Source organism: Mus pahari, chromosome 4 (genome assembly GCF_900095145.1).
Source record: "Mus pahari chromosome 4, PAHARI_EIJ_v1.1, whole genome shotgun sequence".
Taxonomy (NCBI): domain Eukaryota; kingdom Metazoa; phylum Chordata; class Mammalia; order Rodentia; family Muridae; genus Mus; species Mus pahari.
In genome coordinates this window covers 21,121,161-21,136,560 of record NC_034593.1, presented here as the reverse complement: position 1 = coordinate 21,136,560, position 15,400 = coordinate 21,121,161, and the positions used below count along the sequence as shown (strand labels likewise).

The following is a 15,400-nucleotide window of genomic DNA, read 5'->3' as shown; positions in this document are numbered from 1 at the left end:
TTGCTGAGATATATTTTTAAAAAATCCAAAATACACATGACTCTGAAACTATTCTTCTCTAACAATTGAGCTACTTCTATAATTCCATTATCCAACTGTTTATAATAAAATTATTTCTAAAAGTTAAGCTCCATATTTTTCAATTGGATAATCTTCATTAATTAGATATTTCCCATCTGCAGACGGATGTATTTGTTAGCTGCAATAAGCTATGCTGTTCCTGTCTTCAGAATAATTATTTTACTTATTTTGCAAACAATTATTTCTCTCTATCTGCTCACATTTATTTTTAACGATCACGTCTTTCTTTTACTGCCTAGCAGTTTATCGTCCCTTTCTGGTTTACTCAGGGAATTGCTATCTCCTTCTTGCCTGTTGTCTTTCCTCCTCTTCCCTTGTGTTCCTCAGAAGGAACACAAGGATTTTGGCTTCTCTGGATTGTTTTCTTTCTTTCTTAAATATGATGCATTTCTCTTGATTTCCTCTTGTTTTGTTAAGTAATCGATCAACAGCTAGGAGTTCTTCTTGAAGTCCAGTTTTTAAAGAATCTAATACATTTTCATATTTTACTCTTTTATCACTACTTCATTAAAACTACTTTTGATATTATGACATGATTTCTTATTTGAACAGCAAGCTTTTGGAGAATAGTTTAAATTTCTAATATGTGGAGTTTAAGTGATACTTTTGATCTTGAATTATTGGTTCTTTTTAGTAAAAAAAATTTATGACTTTAGTATTTTGAAACTTGCTTTGTATCTTGGTAATGTTCCATCTGTACCTAGAGTTTTAATTTTTATTTATTTTTTTATTATTTTGAGAATTTCATTAATAAATACTATTTTGATAAGTACTACATTTATATTATTTCCACCACTCCCTCTTCTCCTGCAACTTCCCTTGTGTCCCTCCACTTGGTTTTATCTTTATGAGTTACTATTATATAACTAGTATTGTTTTACACACACATACACACACACACACACACAGAGAGAGAGAGAGAGAGAGAGAGAGAGAGAGAGAGAGAGAGAGAGAACCAATCTGAGCATATTTCATCTTGCTCATATGGACATGTGTTTAAGGTTGAGCACTTGAGATTGGACATCTTAACAGAGGCTCATACTTAGAGAACGGTGACTCTTCCTCTCTCCCAGGAGCCATTGATTGTCCACAGTACTTCATCTGGGGTGGAGCCTTGTAAAACTACCTCCTCCATGTTGGCATGCCAACTGCTTTGATCAGTGAGCAGGTTTTGTTTAGGCAGCCATATTTTCAAGGTTTCCTAGATGTAACTTTCCTGTCGGGGCACAAGGGCACTCTCTCAGTTGGTGCTTTTGTTCTTTAGCTCTTAATATCTTTCCCTCTCCTCCGTGGTGCTCTCTGAGCCTTAGGGGAAGACTGTACTGTAGATGTGCTAATTTGGGCTGGGAACTCCACAGCCACGTGGTCTCTGCGTTTTGATGAGTTGTGAGTCTCTGTCATTGCCTCTGCCTGCATGAAGCTTCTTTGATGAGGGTTGAGAGTTATACTTATGTCTGGATGTAAGGACCAATACTTAGAATGCAGTTAGAAATTATTTTGATTTTGGAAAATGGTAGTAATTTCCTATACCTATTGTTTTACTAAAATATTTAGAAATACCCATGCATTTAATAGGTCTGTTTAATTTTGGTTAGACATTGTGCTTGTTTGGTTTATCCTTATTCTATCAATTATTGAGAATGCTGTAAATTCTGCATCCATGACTGAATGCCAGAGATGATGTCCATCTTATTAGGTAATCCATTTTCACTTGTCCTATTCTATATTTAGGAAGTGTTATTTTTTAATTCTAAGCCTTTTGTCCTGAATTCTATCCTTCAGGTATTATCAGACCTACACCAACCCCCTTTGGCACCATTTCATTGCTTATGTGCTTCCATTTTTGTTGTTGTTGTTGTTTTTACATGTATATATTTCTATTGAAGAGATCTGTGGCACACATCACAGGCTTCACCTCACCTTTCAGATCATTTTGCAATCTAGTCTTTGAATTATTTAGTCCACTTACATTTAATAGGAATATCTATAAGATTGTGTTGGATACGTTTCCTGTTTTCCCTGTGTGAATTTCACTCTTCTGCTTATCTTTTCTCTGCAACCTTTAAAGAAGTGTCACACAGCTTAGGTCCCCACTTTCTATCTTTGGTCGGCCTCTCAGAGGTACTTATCTATGTGCTTAGGTCTTGCTGAAGAAACTGCAATGTGAGTTCTTAAATCATCTTATTCTATTGTGGATTAATCCTTCTTCATGTCATATGTAATTCCAGACCACCTTATTTTAATGTTGTACCATATCTCCCACTTAAGCAACAAACCACTTGAGACATTGCTGTGATACCTTTAGTCAATGGTGGTTTAGCCCATGCAGGTACTGTCACTCTCAATTTCTGTCACCAGAACTGTGTCAAGGATTTTGTCACTCAGCGGCTTATGCTTGCCACTATCAAATTACTTTGACACTCATTTATATCAATATGACTACGTTTTTAAAAAATTGAAATAGTTTGTCCAGGATTATGGGGTTCCAGGCTAATAGGTGTTGCATTATCTCTTCCTAACACAGAGAGATACAGCTTGACTGTCTCTTGGCTGCATTACTTGTGTTAGAGTGATGCCTGGGATGCTTTCGTTGTTTTTCTAACGGAATCGCCACTTCTCCTTCAATTATCATTGCTTTTCACCACTTTAGCTATTCTACACTTAATAACAATGTGCTTTGGGTATTGTCGGCCTTCTTCAGGTGTATGCATTCCATTTAGTTGGAAAAGATTTGTTCATTTCCTCACTTGTTTCTAGACTCCCCTCTGTGAAGCTTCTCCTTTTTGCTTCAAGGTGCTTCCATGCCATCATCCCACAGGGCAGGCTTTTTCCTCTCTCTTCCCACCTATTTAGCTATCATGTACCAATAAAACATCTATATATCTGCATATTATTTATTTAATACCTATATATCAGCTATATATTACCTATCTATATCTCTTCTATCATTTGTATATCACATGTTGACTATCCTAATTTATTGATCTAACATTTGTCTAGTCATCTCTGTTATCTATCACATAACACCTATTTACTATTCACTATCAAACATCCATTATCTATTTATCTTTATATTATAATATGTATCTATCACCTAAAGATCATAAAGCTATCTGTGTCTCTATTATCTATGTACATTTAACCTATTTACCATTCTTCTGTCTCTCTGTCTCTCATCTGTCTGTCCACTCATCCATACATCTATCTACCTACCTAACTTCCTATTTATCTATCATCTATAAGTCACAATCATATATATTGCTTCATTCCAGACAATATCTGTTAATCTCTGTCCAAATTACTGACTCCTTTGCAGTGTATTCCTTAAAGTGCAACCAGTGAATGAAGTTTTAAATGTCTTTCCTTTTGTTGTTGTTTCTATTTCTCTTTCAGCATGCTTCATCTCTACAATCTTTTATCCATTTCTCCTTATATTTTTACAGGGTTACAACAGCTGTTGTTGGTGAGAATAACTTGGATCACTTGTGGATCTTTTCAATTGGTTGAATTTTCTTTTAATATGATCACATTTTTGCATTCTCACATATCTGAAATGATTTTGCTATACCATACAAGTACTTTGTTATTGATCTCAAATCCTGTCTTCTTTTCCTTTGCTGCTTTCCGAAAGGAAAAAAAAAAAAAGAACAAGAAAGTAAAGGAAAGGAAATAAAACCAGGAAGTGCTGACCACACCTTCTGGGTTAATATGTGGGTCTTTTTCAGGCCCACCCAAGAACTGCCTGTGCTTGATCAGTATCTTTTTCCATATCTACACCCAGCATAAACACCAAACTCATACTATACAAGACTGCACTCAGGGCTCAACAGTTCAGTGCTGCCATTTTCTATAGTTTGTCTCATTGAGGCTATTTACTCTCTACTGTGCTTCATTAACTGCCCTGGCTACTATGACAGTCCATATGCTTTCATGAACAGAAGAGTTACTAATGAAAACAACATTGATTCCTATTTGATTTCAGTGATCACATCATTTGGTCTAGGCTATTTGTTTTTTAAGTTTTAGTTTTTAAAATTTGTAATACAACATATTTTGTTCATATTCTTTCCTACGATCAATTTTTTCCAGACATTCCCCTCTCCTTACCCTCCAAATCTTTTCTTTTTCTCTCTCAAAACCAAATCAAACCAAAACTAAAACAACAAAATAAAACAAACAAACAAAGTAGGCAAAGAGCATGGAGGGTTTTGTGTGTGTGTGTGTGTGTGTGTGTGTGTGTGTGTTGGACAATCACTCCAAGTATAAGTCCTGTCTTAGAGTGTGGATGCTATAGCCAGTATCACAAGCCACTCATCTTCCCTCCTCCAGCAGATATACATTTCAAGTAGCTTCTTGGTTCTGGGTGGAACTTTGTGCCTATTTTCTCTTCACAGTGCTTGGACCCTGCCTGTAGTAGGCCTGTCTTTTGCATTGGGTCACAGTCTCTGTGAGTTCATCATCACTGTTGCATATAGAAGATAATGTTTCCTTGGAGCCATCCAGGTAAATCTGAGTATTATTACATTTCTAAGGATAGAAATGCAGATTCAAAGTAAGAAAAATTAGCAATAAGTTTAAAAGAAGTCTGGGAGAGAAAAGGGAAAGTGAAGAGGGAGAAGGGAAAAAAGGAGAGAGGGGATCCAGGGATAAATTGCTGAAGAACACATGTGAAACTATCGAGGTTTAATCAATTAACTACTCATGTAGAGTCAAAGTAATTAACAAAATGTTGGTTTCATTAAAAACTATTGTACCTTCAAATGCTCATTAAATTTAGGTTAGTGGCAGTTTTCTGTAGGCTTTTACTTTTGGATTAAATTAAAATTGCAGAGGCTTGTAAGATTTGCAGCAAGCTTTAGTGACTTGAATGCACTCAGTGTGTAAAAGTGGACAGAAATTGCAAGTAGTGAAATGGCTCAAGAATAACTATATTGCATTTATAGAATCTTAAATGTATTTATAGTCACTTCTAAGAAATCCTTTTCTGAGATTGAAGTAAAATAAAGAATACTAATTTATAGTCTCTTAAAGCAATGTCCTCTTCAAAGGATGATGAAGAATATATTTGCCAGTTTGATTTTTCTGTCTTTCTAAATCTTATATCAAAAAGTCTAGCTTCTCAATATCGATCACAATACTCAAATAGTATAAGACAAGTGTTTTCTTCTAGTACAAACCATTGTATATTAATAAATATAAATGCTAGGTGAATACCTTTCTCTGAAAAGTAAGTAGGGCTTTTCTAAAAAAGTATGTGTTTGTTACTCTTTTAACCAAGAGGAATTTTAAATTTTATAATAACCTATAAAAACAGCATTTAAAATGATGCTGTAAAGAATACAAGAATTTCCAAGGATATTCTCTCTATATATAAAGTATTTACTATCTAGTAGGATAAAGCATCCACATTACTGAACAGAAAATTATCTACCAAAGTTATGGAAATTTGAAGAAAGAATGTTAAAATGGTATGATTTTATTTTCTTTTAAGTGTATGACAAAGTACTGGAGAAATTAGACCATGACACAACAGAATAAGTGGGTTTCTGGATTTTTCCCCCTTTTTACCCTCTAAATATATTCTAAGTTGCTTGCATAATCCTTAGTGGGAAAGGAGAGTTATTGACAGGGATGTCCAAGTAAGAAAAGGCAGGTACAGCTAACTCAGTCACAAATAATGTGTAGAGGTAAGCCCTGTGTGTGTTTGTGTGCCATGGAGAATGCTGGATGTGGGCTTAATTCAACCTTGAAAGGCAACAATTACTTTTTCTACACAGTATCTAGTTATTCACAGAGTTTATACAGTTCACTGCTCTAGGACCTCCTTAGCAGATGGAAGATGCTTGATCTACCATCAGGATCATCATTTACTTCTTAACCTAATTATTTTTTGTGAATGATCTTTCAGGTTGATAAAGATCAATGATCATTTTCAGAGCTATCTCATCCTCCTGACAAATCTTCCATGAGAAACTTGAAATTGACACATATATGCTAGAAAAGTTAAAAGGATTAAATATCAATAAATCTGCCTAAAACCCAAAGAAAAAAATTAAATGTATCCACTACAAAGAGAAGTAGCAGAAGGACTGGTGGATGCACAGATTGGAAGTGAAAATGTTATCTCACTGGACAATTCCAGCACTTCTGCAGATCCACGTTCAATTGATCTGATTTTATCAGTTTTCTCTTGACATTTTATCAACATCTTAGGATATATGAGAATGTTCTTTTACAGGATCAACGAATTTGATGTCAGTCGTTTCTTTTCTAGTACCCTCATATTAGGAAAAACTCCTTGAATCCTGTCTTGCATTTGCACATTGGTCCTTGTCAAGAGTCTGAGTTGTGTGAGGGTTCCAGTAGGCCAACAACTCAATTAGACATAACCCAATTCTGATATTGAAAGTTTCATTTGGTAACAAGAGATGTCCAGTTGTAAATCTGTCTCCCCATTATTTGATGATTTTATTTAAATATCCTTTACATATGCATATATTTTATAAAAATTCTACTATATTAGATTTTTATACTACCCCTCAAATGGCACTTCAGTTTTAGCTATCTCCTCCAACCATCCTTCGAAACTATGCATTCTATTTCTTTATCCCAGGGAGCTCTACCTACCCCCTCCTCCCACAGCCACCCAATCACTGACTCTATACCTAATCTTTGTGGTTCTATGGATTATAGCCTGGTTATCATTGACTGAAAAGCTAATATTCACATACAAGAGACATATTTCATTTGTTTTTCTACATCTAGGATACCTTAATCAGGATACATTTTGCTTTTGTTTTTAGTTCCTTCCATTTACCTGCAAGTTTTATGATGTTAATTTTGCTATTTCATTCTTTAAATACACATTTTCTTTATTCGTTCATCTGGTTTTTTATTAGATATTTTCTTCATTTACTTTTCAAATGCTATCCCCAAAGCCCCCTATAGCCTCCCCCAACCCTGTTCCCCAACCCACCCACTTCTGCTCCCTGGCCCTGGCATTCCCCTGTACTGGGGTCATTTGCAAGACTAAGGCTCTCTCCTCCCATAGATGAACCACTAGGCCATCCTCTGCTACATATGCAGCTAGAAACATAGCTCTGGGGGGTACTGGTTAGTTTATATTGTTGTTCCTCCTATAGGGTTGCAGACTCCTTTAGCACCTTGGGTACTTTCTCTAGATCCTTCATTAGGGGCCCTGTGTTCCATCCAATAGCTGACTGTGAGCATCCACTTCTATATTTGCCAGGCACTGGCATAGTCTCACAAGAGAGCTATATCAGGATCTTGTCAACAAAATCTTTCTGGCATATGCAATAGTGTCTGGGATGGATCACGGGTGGGGCAGTCTCTGGATGGCCCTTCCTTCTGTCTCAGCTCCAAACTTTGTCTCTGTAACTCCTTACATGGGTATTTTGTTCCCCATTCTAAGAAGGAGTGAAGTATCCACACTTTGGTCTTCCTTCTTGAGTTTCATGTGTTTTGCAAATTTTATCTTGGATATTCTAAGTTTCTGGGCTAATATCCACTTATCAGTGAAGGCATATCAAGGGCATATCATGTGTGTTCTTTTATGATTGGGTTAACTTACTCAGGATGATATCCTCCAGATCCATCCATTTGCCTAAGAATTTCATGAATTCATTGTTTTTAATTGCTGAGTAGTACTCCATTGTGTAAATGTACCACATTTTCTGTATCCATTCCTCTGTTGAGGGACTTCTGGGTTCTTTCTAGCTTCTGGCTATTATAAATAAGGCTGCTATGAACATAGTGGAGCATGTGTCCTTATTACAAGTTGGAACATCTTCTGGGTATATGCCCAGGAGAGGAATTGCTGGATCTTCTGGTAGTACTATGTCCAATTTTCTGAGGAACTGCTAGACTGATTTCCAGAGTGGTAATACCAGCTTGCCATCCCACCACCAACATCTGTTAAGGAACATCTAAGTTGTTTCAAATTCCTGGCTCTTAGGAATAGAGCAACAACGAACATGGCTGAGTACGGTCTCTGGTAGGATTGTGGAATACACCCAGGAGTAGTAGAACCAGGTCTGGAGGTAAATTAATCCCCATCTTCCAGAGGAACTGGCACATTTATTTCCATAGTAGAAATATAAGCGTGCACACCCATCCGCAGTGAGTGAGAGTTCCCCTTATTCCACATCCTCACCAGAAAGAGTTGTCATTTGTTTTATTGATATTACCCTTCCTGACAGGTAGAAGCTAAATCTCTCAAAGTAGGTTTATTTCCCCAGTGACTAGGATGTTGACATTTCTTTAAGTGTTTCTCAATCATTTGAGATTTCTTTATTGAGAATTCTACTTAAATCAATATCACAATTTTAATTGAGTTATTGGTTTTCATGATACCCGGTTTTTCTCTTTGTTTTTTTAATTCTCTGTATGTTTTAGATATTGGTCCTTAAGCTAAGTTTTAACAAAATAAAATAAAATTTATTTCTCTATTCTTCTATATGCTTAAAACTGCAAATAGTTCCCCATGGTAATAGTTGAGGTCCTTACAATGGCAAACAAAGATATTTGTGCATGGTGCTACCCTGCTCTTTCATGCCTACCATCCTCTTTTGGTCTGTCAAGGATGTACCATCCCAGGCAGTGCCTGCCACAGGGCTGCTGTCCTTACTGTGCTTTTTACTTAGAAGGACCATTTCCTTTTCCAGCTAATTGAACTCTACTTCTCTCTGTCTCTCTCTCTCTTTTGTTTGCAAGCATATTTAGAGGACACATGGAGTACAGGTTCAGTGACAAAGAATGATGATTTCCAATCATATGCATTGTTGAGATAGGAAGGTATTTGCTACAACCAGGCTTATCTGTTTAGAAAATGTAAATATATCAGAATATTATTTAAATATAATTAAATATATATCAGAAAATTTAAATATGTCAGACTATTAAATATGTAAGAATTAATTACTAATTATTTAAAAAATGAAATCAGTTTTTCTCCATATTTCCAGTTCTCTTATATATCAAGCATTATGAGAATGGTCATCTTAAGGTCTGAATGTCATTGAGTGAGAAAATGTTAGCATATATTCTGATTGTGTCATGCAGCTTTTCCTTTCTCAATTCTTCTGTACTCACAGGAGGTGACTGTCTGCCAAGACTGTTCAACCTCCATCCCTCTGATAACCAGGTGGACCATGGGAACCAGGATTGATATGTGATATTGTTAGATATCTTTTAGATATAGATATGGATGGAAACATTTTTATAAGTGACATAGATTAACAAGTTACTACTACGGTTTAAAGAAATATAACTAAGGTTGAACAGGTTTTTTATTTTGCTTTTCTTCTTTCTCTGCTGATTGTTGATAGTCCCTGATGAGAGTGGAGAGCTCACACTCACAAGAAAATATGCCCTTCACTCAGTGACTATCCTAGTCAGCCATCGACAGGCAGGATCCCAGCAGTCTGAAAGTAAAGGCAGGAGAATCTTTGTAATGTCTAGGTTAGATATTTCTACATAGGAACTTTACATAACCAGAGCTACATAAATAAACTTTCCTACTTCAATTTATTAGACACTAAGAAAATACTAATATAACAAGCAAATGTTCATTTCTACTCAGTCTAGAAGTTAGGTCAAGGGTTTAGCAGAAAGAATTGAGGTTAGAGGTTAACATCCTGCCACAAAAAAGTATAATTGTTTGGGAAAAAGAATGAGAGACAATGGATACAGGACAAAGTCACAGAAGACAGCTGGATAATGGGGCACTGTGGGCTGGGAGCCAGTACATCTTTTCCTGAGTCCTCTGCCCTTCTGAGAATCAGGCACGGTGAGTTTCAGATCCAGCAAGTTGACCAAACAAAGCAAATGGTGAGGAAATTAATGTGGAGGCAAAAACAAATATTTGGCAATGGTGCGCTTGGGAACCAGAGAAGGGAAGGGTGTATACAGAACAGAAGTACAGGGGCAATGGAGCCAAGCAGCAAAATGACAATGACATAATCCGGCCAAAGGATGCAGTCTGCTACAATTTCACTTGTTATCTTTTATGAAAAATGAGAAAGAGCTACAAGACATTCAAGGAGCTACCAAGCAGCATTTGCTTCCCATGTCCAAGGCTCTGAGAACCACTCTTAGCAGCATCACTACAAAACAAACAAACAAACAAACAAACAAACAAAAATGTGGGTTCTAAATGTTTGCATTGCATAATTATGATGAGTTTATAGCAGAGATTAAGAGATTAAAATTAATGTACAGACAGTTTACCAAAGAACACGAGTTTATTATTTTACTAAAAAAATATAAGATGCCTTTATCACAGAGTAAATTCAGACCTTGGTCTTCAAACTCCTGGGTAGAGGCATTCCCATTGAAAAATGAGCTAATTTATACTACCACCAAGGTGCTTGACGTGTTCTGACAGTCCTGACAGTTTCAAATTGAGCAGAATTAATTGGAATGGTGATGAAGCAGATGCTACAATGAGGATTCTGCTAAGACCAGAGATGCAGGCATTGAGGAGCATTCCCTTTGAATGAAAGAAAATAATACTAATTAAAGCTGTTTTAAGCATATAAGAATTCAGTGAATTAAACCAATTTCCCCACTAATTGTGAATACAGATTTAATCCCTCAGTATATCCCTGCTCTTCAAACTCTATAGCAAACAGAAATTATTAGAGAACTATAATAGAATTGGAGGGGTTATATATAAAAAATTGTCCTTTAATGAGTAAGCTATACTAGAAAGATGGAAGCCTGTTATTAATTCATAGTCTGATATAAGATAGCTATTTCATACTACTGCTTTAGAATTTCAAATAACTCTGAATAGATCTTGAAGGTACCCATCAACCATCATTTGAGTAAATGGGTTAAATGATCCACGGATTTCATGCATCTTTGTGTTGATGGAGAAAGTCTGTGGGATGAAGACCAAGCTGCTGAGTCTAGCTTATCTGTTAATCTTTAATTGTTCCTCATTGTTCCTGAACTTTATGAACCTTAAGTTCCACAGCATTGGACAGACTGTTTAATTGTGTGAGTTAGTATGGCATCCCTGTCCGCAACGCATCAACTTTTTTGTTGCAGAAGCTATCACATCAATTCAGACTTTTGTGTGTATTGTCCCTCCTAGGCTACAAATCCTTTACACATCCCATGACATATGCAATGTACTTCAATATCTCTTTACTGCTAGCACAAAGTAGATTGACATGTACATAAACGTGTTTTCAAATTTTTATTGAGGAATAATGGGAGGAAGAAATTAAATGCAAAGAATTAAAATTTTATTGTATTTAAAAACATACAAAATAAATTTATCCTTTGTTAGTTTTAATTTGTAATGGATGCTTCTCCTATGACATGGTATCATGGAATGACAATAATACAGAACAAAGGGTTGGAAATGAACCTGATTTAATTCCCCTGGTGAACCTTGCTTATCCTGTTAAATTTCTTTTTTTTTTTTCAATGTTAAAGATTTATTTTTTATTATTATTATTTTCTTTATTTACATTTCAAATGCTATCCCGAAAGTTCCCCACACCCTCCCCCCTGCCCCTGCTCCCCTACCCACCCACTCCCACTTCTTGGCCCTGGCATTCCCTTGTGCTGGGTCATAGAAAGTTTGCAAGACCAAGAGGCCTCTCTTCCCAATGATGGCNGATTAGGCCATCTTCTGCTACATATGCAGCTAGAGACACAAACTCAGGGGGTACTGGTTAGTTCATATTGTTGTTCCACCTACAGGGTTGCATCCCACTTCAGCTCCTTGGGTACATTCTCTAGCTTCTCCATCGGGGGCCCTGTGCTCCATCCAATAGCTGACTGTGAGCATCCACTTCTGTGTTTGCCAGGCACTGGCATAGCCTCACAAGAGGCCCTCACAGGGTCCCTTCAGCAGAATCTTGCTGGCATGTGCATTAGTATCTGGGATTGGTGGCTGATGATGGGATGGATCCCCTGATGGGGTAGTCTCTGGATAGTCCATCCTTTCATCTTAGCTCTAAATTTTGTCTCTGTACCTATATCCTTTCATGGGTATTTTGTTCCTTATTCTAAGGAAGAATGAAGTATCCACACGATGGTCTTCCTTCTTGGTTTTCTTGTGTTTTGCAAAATATATCTTGGGTATTCTAAGTTTCTGGACTAATATTCACTTATCAGTAAGTGAATATCTAGTGACTTCTTTTGTGATTGGGTTACCTCACTAAGGATGATTTCTTAATTAAAATGAAGAACACCTACTCATCTTACAACATCTATTTTTCTTTATGCTTTAGTTTCAGAAGTTTAAAATCTGAATAATGCCATAAACAAATTCAGAAAATTGTTTATATGTCTATAAAAAAATTGAAGATGATCACCTTCTGTAAGATGAACTGAGGACAACAGATTCAAGAGCTCAGGAACCTTTATTTTCAGAGGCATCTATTTTGTAATTAATCATAAACAGATAAAAGTAACTAACAGAAAACTTTAGATATGGGTAAAGAATATAGAAAATTGTCTTGGTTTTCAATTCTTAAGCTTGTACAAATTTCATAAAAATCGTCTCCTCTCAACTGAATATTTTCAATATTCTCAAGTTTATCACTACAAATTACTAAAAGGTATATCTTACTTTATATATGGATTTTCCTCTTTAAATGTCTCCTTTCATCAAATTGTAGAGAAATGGTAAGTTGTTGAGTGTGGCTTAGCAAAGTAAACATCTAGGAGGAATGGGGACTCAGTATTAAGAGCAGAATCTGTTCTTGAGCATCAAATCTCTACAGATGAACTAAACGGGTTTCTCTGTGTAGCCCTGGCTGTCCTGGAACTCACTCTGTAGACCAGGCTGGCCTCCAACTCATTGTTTTTAATTCAAATAAAATTTTATATATTTATAGGGAACTTTGAAATAAATATACATTACAGAATGAAAAACTCAAGTTAATTAGCATATTTATCACCTTATGTACTTATTTTTATTTCTCTAGTTATATAATGGATATTTATATGTATGTGTATGTGCGTGTATACATGTATATGTATGTGTATAGGTATAACCTGAGTCTATTTAATGTTGTTCATATCTACACTTGTTTATAGCAGACCATTAGGGATTAGATAACCTATCAAGGGGTTCATTATACTATTTAAATATGTTTACTGAGTACAATAATGTCAAGTATTACTGTGTTCTTCTTAAAAACAACAGAAGTAAAGAAGCTAAGGAAAAATCCTAGAACTCTTTCTTCATATAAATGTCTTTCTACTTTATTATTTGCTAGTTCTTCATTTTATGGAGTAACTGGTGTTCATGGGCTGTGTGAACTTGGTTACTCAGGTTTCTATGCATCATTTTTGTTTCAGTATTCAAATTCTGTAATGAACTCCATTCTCCTACAAATCTGTTTTTGAGGAAACCTCTGTTTACTTTTTAAAATAGTAGTTTGTTTTTTGTTTTTTTTTGTTTTTGTTTTTGTTTTGTTTCCGAGCCAGGGTTTCTCTGTATAGCCTGGCTGTCCTGGAACTCACTCTGTAGACCAGGCTGGCCTCAAACTCAGAAATCTGCCTGCCTCTGCCTTCCAAGTGCTGGGATGAAAGGCATGAGCCACCACTGCCCAGCTAAAATAGTAGTTCCTTAGTCACCTTAAATATAATAAAGTAAATTTTTTGATTTCATCCTTTTTCTTTACATTTTTGTCTCCAAAGCAGGGTAAAAATTTTCCTCTTTATTTATCTACTCTTTTAAAGATGTTATTGTTTTTTTTCCCAGTTGTTCACTAATTCTTGTTTTCTGTTGAAACTTGTGAAAATAAATTGTGTTATAAATGGCAGTTTAATGTTGATACATTGAATGACATTATCCTCTTGACAACAAATGTCTTTAAATCCAAGCATTAGGTGATTCTGAGTGTGACAGACATCATGTTAATAGATGCAGGAGGTCCAACTGACACCCATTTCCCTGCAGGTATACTACTTTGTGCTATATTTGCACAATAAAACAGCACTTGTAAGTAGCATTTATTCAGTCATTCTTGCATTACTTCAATATTTACTGAGATGAATAAGCATATTCATAAAGGTAGAAAACATAGGTGAAGCTCTCCCCTTAAAGGGGCTACCAGTAGTACCTCTGTGTGACAAACTATAGTATAAAGGCTAATGAATTTGTCCCTGACCTAGTCTGACCGAGGAACACTAGTAAGTGTAGGAGGACAGTATATGGTACCACAGGAGACATCACATAGTAAGGAACAATTTGGTAAAACTGCAGACACCTGAAAGCTGTGTAGCTGGGAAGGAAAATACCCAAGAAGGAAGCTTTCTAGAGAGATTGGCAACTGTGCAAAGGGCAAATCCTTAAGAAAGGACATCGAAAAGATCCAGTGTTCCATGTAGATTCTTGTGGGTAGGGAAGCTCTGGAAGCAGGAAATGGAGCTGCGAAGGAGAACAAGTGACCTCTGAGAGGGCAGGACCTGAGGCTATGACAGCCACAAGATCTAGGTGACACCATGGGTAGAAAGAGTAGATTAAGTATGGAGAAAAAGAGGATGGTGAAATCTGAGAGCCTATGACGGCTTAAGATGGATCAAATCATTGCTTTATTGCTTTGTTCAAAGAGTGAGTGGTTCTTAAACAATAGTCCAGTGAGCACTAGGAGACAACTGCTGGGGACAGAGAAGCTATGCAGACAAAATTCTTGTGCCCTGACTTCTCTATATTTAGTAAGTACTTCTTTTATTATCCAAATTGTCTTCTACAGTTTCATGGGGTTGCTTAAAAAAAACTTAACCGTTATAATATGTATTTTAAAAGTTACAAAATTAAGTTACCTAGGGTTTCCATGTATCTCATACCAAGAAAACAAATTACTCTAACAAAGAGTGGCCAGAGCATCTGAGGTCTGATTTCTATAGGTCACAGATTCTCATGTTATTACAAGAAGGCGTATTTCCCCATTTTACAGTTATAAAAGGAGACAAATGGGTTTTTTGCCCTTCTCGCCTTAATTTTTTTTTCCTAAACTAAACTAACATAATTGAACAATATATAAAATTAAATGTTAAAAAAGCAGCAAAGTAAAATTAAATATGATGAAGTTCTCATTGAGCTTTATAAAAGATTTTACAAGTTAATTATTGTTTCTAAGGAAGATACAAAGGCAGAAAGAGGGGAGAGAAAGAAGTGACAGTGCTGGTCAAGAACACATGGAGAGAGGGGTGCAGAGAGGGCAAAGGCAAGAGCAGACAAGGTCAAGAGAGAGAGAAGAGGGGGAAGGGGAGTGGGATGGGGAGAGAGGGGGAGAGTGGGAGAGGGGGGGAGGGGGAGAGGGGGAGA

At 36.3% G+C, this 15,400-nt stretch overlaps 1 protein-coding gene across 7 annotated transcripts in view; it reads left to right on the top strand.

Annotated features, from left to right (window-relative positions):
- Nlgn1 (neuroligin 1) overlaps window positions 1–15,400 on the top strand; it is an 867,654-nt gene that overhangs the window by 142,151 nt on the left and 710,103 nt on the right. The window contains exon 3 of one of the 7 annotated variants that reach the window (XM_029537339.1): window positions 4,476–4,584. The exons of the other annotated variants lie outside the window; for them this stretch is intronic. The gene's annotated coding sequence lies outside the window, so the exon portion shown is untranslated. The remainder of the gene's footprint in view (window positions 1–4,475; window positions 4,585–15,400) is intronic. 7 annotated transcript variants of the gene reach the window in all.